Source organism: Arachis ipaensis, chromosome B02, assembly GCF_000816755.2.
Source record: "Arachis ipaensis cultivar K30076 chromosome B02, Araip1.1, whole genome shotgun sequence".
NCBI classification, from domain to species: domain Eukaryota; kingdom Viridiplantae; phylum Streptophyta; class Magnoliopsida; order Fabales; family Fabaceae; genus Arachis; species Arachis ipaensis.
The window spans coordinates 11,355,896-11,361,054 of NC_029786.2; the positions used below are offsets into that span (position 1 = coordinate 11,355,896).

The 5,159-nt window shown below is 27.6% G+C and overlaps 1 protein-coding gene across 2 annotated transcripts in view; it reads left to right on the top strand.

Annotated features, from left to right (window-relative positions):
• LOC107626875 overlaps window positions 3,591-5,159 on the top strand; it is a 41,932-nt gene continuing 40,363 nt past the window's right edge. For both annotated transcript variants that reach the window (XM_021115429.1, XM_021115430.1), the window contains exons 1-2: window positions 3,591-3,863; window positions 4,708-4,788. The gene's annotated coding sequence lies outside the window, so the exon portion shown is untranslated. The remainder of the gene's footprint in view (window positions 3,864-4,707; window positions 4,789-5,159) is intronic.

A 5,159-nucleotide genomic window follows, 5' to 3' on the forward strand; every position in this document is an offset into this window, starting at 1 on the left:
ACTCTACATAGTCAATAATAATTTAGAAATGAAAGAAAATATTTTATTCCATACAAAATAATTAAAAAATATATTTTATTCTATACAAAATAATTTTAAAAAATGGCTTAAAAGATGTTATGAGTACTATAAAAGTTTGTAATATTCTAGTGATTTAGGTAAATACATGATAAAAATATTTTTTCTTTAATTTCTAAATTATTAGTGACTATGTGGAGTAATTTTTTTATGTCCTAAATCATTAGGACATTACAAATTTTTATAGTACTTCTAACATCTTTTAAGCCATTTTTTAAATTATTTTGCATAGAATAAAATATTTTCACTCTTATTCAAATTATATGGTGAGCAATTCAAAAAAGATTCATGAGCTATTAAAAATGGACAGAAAAGTATTGTATGAAATTCGAATTGATAGCTCATTAATATTTTAAAGAAGTCTCATAATTAAATATTTTGTTAGTTTTTTTTAACGTATGAAATAAAATATATATTTTTTTAATTTTTATTTTAGTATATTAAGTAGATTTAATGTACTTCATCCACCTTGTTCTGTCAGTCTGTCACCTTTTCTTTTGAGAAGCCCATGCATAACAAGAGAACAATAAAAAAAATTCGGTCATTAACATTAGTCACAAGGATGAATGCGACTTATCTTAACTATTTTTATTGTAACTAAAAACAAAATAAATAACCATTAAATATAATATTCTAATAGCGAATGCGATTTATCTGAAGGTGTATTTTATTTATTTAAGAGAATAAGAAACTAATATCCCAAATTACTTTTTAATTTATTTTAAAAAAATTAATCTCTAAAATGTCAACTTACCCTTTAATCTTTTAAAATATTAGATATATTTGCCTATAATAAGATAAAAGAATAAATCAGTCTATGGTATATTTTAAAAAAATGAGAAATTTCATTCACTTTTTTAAAAAATAATATAATAAAGGAATCAAATTATTTAAAATTTGAAAAGAGAAGAAATTAATTTGTTTTTTTATAATATTTAAGCATAATAATTAAAGAATTATTTGGAGTATGATGGATATTGGTAGTAAGAGAAAGGAAAATTGAATTTTGGCCTCTTTTTACTTTGCTTGAGTAATCTTGGAATTGCATGAAACTTTTAGATTCTACAGTGTTGCCTTATATAAAAAGTAGGAGATTATTTTATTTTGTCTCTTGTCGATAGAAGAGTTAAAACAGAAGTACGTGTAAGACATATTGCTGTGAAGTCTAGCTGAATAGAATAAGTAGGAGATTATTTTGTTTGTCTCTTCTGATGTGAAAAACCAGAAACAGAATAGAGAAGAAGTGACACAACCATATATCCTGCTTCAGCTGTAGTCTACATCTAGTCTTCGTCAATTTCACTATCTTTAAACAAGATTACATTCACCAATTTTTTTACGATTTTACCCAATCTTATCTGGGACAAACCCAGCTTCTACCCAAGCCAGATTTAACTAGGAACTTGCCCTAACTTTCAACAGCAATGTGCTCACTCAACTTACAAGGAAATTCCCTCAAGATCATGACAAAAAAACAAAAATACTTGGCCCAATCATCATACACAATTAATATTTTGTGTTATTAGTGATGGATAATGGCTATTCTTATGTGAAATTTAATTATTGTAAACTTTAATATTTTGTGTTATTAGTTATTATAAGATTATAAGTTAATGTTTTATGTTTAAAATACATAAGATTTTAGACTAATGCATAATATTGTGTTATTTGTATTGATTTAAATATTTGGGTATTATTAGACAATATTAGTATTGATTGTGGTTATGCTTTAATTTTAGAGAAGAGTTGGTTCTTGTTATATTTTTCTAAGTGAATTTTACCATGTCAAATAATAGTTAGAATCTTGAAAATTTGGATATTTTCACATGCTAGCTTACAAGAAGGTATCAAGGTAATATAATATCAACGGCCCGGTTTCACCCGATCTTTACCCGTTATAATCATGGCCTGAAAGTGTGTAGGTTTCATCGGGTTTAGGGTCGGGTTCAGGTCTAACAAATAGGCGCTGGTATATATTCTGGGTCGGTTTTGAGTCACATCAAACACCGTTTCACCTGACCCACGAACATAGCAGCAGCAGCGCCACAGAAGAGAGATAGAGTAGAAAAAGTGACTGAATCATACATGCATCCATACTTTCTATCTTCTCTTTCATCTTTTTTCAAATTGCTTCTTAAATCTGAGTCATGTATTTGTGCTTTGGTTCCAAGTAACTTTCTTATCCGTTGATTCTTTGCACAGCTCCATGACCTTCAAATTCTTGAGCTTTTCGATTCGGTGTATGCAGAGGGAAGGTTTTTTTTCCACAAGTTTTAATGTTGCACAAAAATGAAAAGATGTCTCTGATGATGCTTCCGATGTGATGTTTGCCTTTAGCTCTAACTTCTTTAACTTTCTCTTCTTGCTTATATTTGGTAACTCACTTTTTGTTCTTTGATTTTGTCCTAGTTTAGAGCTTTTCTTTTTTTTTTTTTTTTTTTTTTTNGATGAAAAAAAGAGATGAGAAAAAAGAGAGAATTTTGGTTCATTGGTGTGGTGTTTTGGTTCAAATGCAAATGAAATTGAATTTCTTAGTTAGCAACTAAGTTGAATGATTAGATTTGGACCACTAATTAAACTTGTTTATGAATGAGTTTAATTCATCAATTTGAGGCCTGTTTTTTTACTTCATGGGGTGTTAATTAATTTAATTTTTTGCACACTAAACAAACTAATCACATATAATTAATTTTTAATTCAATAATAATATTTAATTATCATCTAATAATATATTATTAGTTATTTAAATTCAACAGAGTATTATTTGTTCATACTCATCTACTAGTTAAAATAAAATAAATTTTAGTTAGTATTAAATAGATATTATTTTTGTCAATTATATATTCTTGTTAAGTTGTTTTAACAAATTTAAACAATGTCGTAACTATTGTTTTAAAAAATTATTCTTAATTTATATGTACAATTATTTTGTGGTAAAAATACAATAAACGATACTTTAATAATGAATTTCAGTTAATAAACAATACTAGAAAGATTTAATATAATATCTGGTGAAACTAAGAGTCAATTTTTTACTGTATGTTCTATTTTCACTCTTCAGTAAAAAAAATAGCAGCTCCTAACTAAGCTGCAATAACTATAGAGTCTATTTTCACCTTACAGCATATTTACATCACTCACAACACGTGCTTAAACTTGTGAACAAAAAAGCATATATACAAATTAAAAAAAAAATTGCTGTGTACAGTATAATTCACCAATGCAAAAATATCTTTTACATTAAATGACCATCAAGTCACTGTGTACGTAACAACAACCAATGAGCCCTCACTCCCCACAGGTCATCAACGAAATTACTTCATGTCGGGGGTATTTTTTGTCTCCATTTTAAATTTATTGAAAAAAATTTACTGTTTTAAATCTTTCAACAATATTTTCGTCAGCAACTAAATTTTTTCAACTAATATATACAAAAATATGTTTTAGAGTAAATGAGTACAATTACATGATGACAAATTAGGTCTGCATCATCATCATTCATCACCACCATGAAGTCATTGTGTACGTAACAACCACCAATATTCAATGAGTCCCCACTCCCCACACTGTGACAGAGGCACAGACCATCAACTTAATTACTAATCTTATTATTTCTCACTTTTTCTATGCACTACTTTTGCTATAAACCTTAGCTTCTTATTCTCACTGCCTTGAAGTCATTGTTGGAACTTAATTGGAATTTGGGATGATTCTCTGTAGCCATTTTCTTTACGATGCTCTTCTCTGCCTTCCTCATTAGTAGGAGCCTCTAGCTGCTGATGGAGGTTTGTTTCTCTATATATCTTGTAATTTTGTTTATACCATTGCATAATAAGAGAGTGTTGAAGTAGATATCATATAAATTTACGCCGTAATTAGTGAGTTGGTATTTTAGAAAGCGAGAAAAGAAAGATTTGAACTACAAAATAGACTACACTTTACTTTTAAAATCATTCTCGCTTTTCTTCCTGTGTTTGAAATTCCAACCTCTAAAAATGTATAAAGAGAAAAGAGGGAGACATGCTCACATGCTTGTAGAAAGGAAACACTACTAAAAGATCAGTGACATAAGAAGGATTGATGAGGAGGAGAGAAACCTAGATGATGAGTGATGTTCTTCTGTCACTCAGAAACGTAGTCTCTTAACCGTATTAGTACCCAAGCAAATCTAATGAATATTTTTAATGGAAAAAAAGTTAACTAATATTGATTCAAATGGAAAATAAATATAGAAATACTTAATATTTCACATAGAAAATAGAAGTTATATATATTACCTTAAAATTTGTATTAAGTTCTTTCACCTTACTTTTTTAGAATTAAAAATGTGATTAAATAACTTTTAGAGAAATATTATATTAGAAGGACATTAGAATTTATTATTTTAAGTTATTATTTCTTTGTTTTTATTTTTTTTTAAAATTAGGGGTGACACTCGAATCTGCGATCTTTAGGTGAGTATAGAGAGACTATGCCATTTAAACTATGGCTCATTGGTAAAAATAAACAACTCTTAGTCAACTAATTTTTAAATTATCCGTAGAGATTATTGGCGAGCAATTGAGCACAATTGCATATTATTTAACATGGTTGAGTACTGCTAATTTAATTTGCCTTGCTTATCCTCAGGTTCCAGCTTCCCAGGCAACCCTTTATCTATTGTTGGTTTGAAAGGAAGGAGACAGAAAGACAAAGAAAATTGAAAAGAAGGTAGTAATTATTTTAGTATTTGGTTGGAAGGACAATTGAGAGGGGGAAATATTAACAAGTTTACTATACTTCGTATAGATATGAGTTTTTTGAGTAAAAGTCTAGTAAGTTAATATTTGTTTTTTATTTATTAATTTTCGGAACATGCTTATCTTTAATTAAAGAAAGTGACAATCCAAATTTGAGAATTCGTTTTTGTTAGATTAATCAATTATTTTGCTACTAAACTTTTATAGGAATATTTTGGATAACTATTTAAAAAACATATGCAAAAAAATTGGATCAAAATGTAATTTTGAAATCTTATTTTTTTTAAATATTTTTATCTTGCTATTTAAGAAAAAAAATCTATGAATAGTATTCATTTAGTA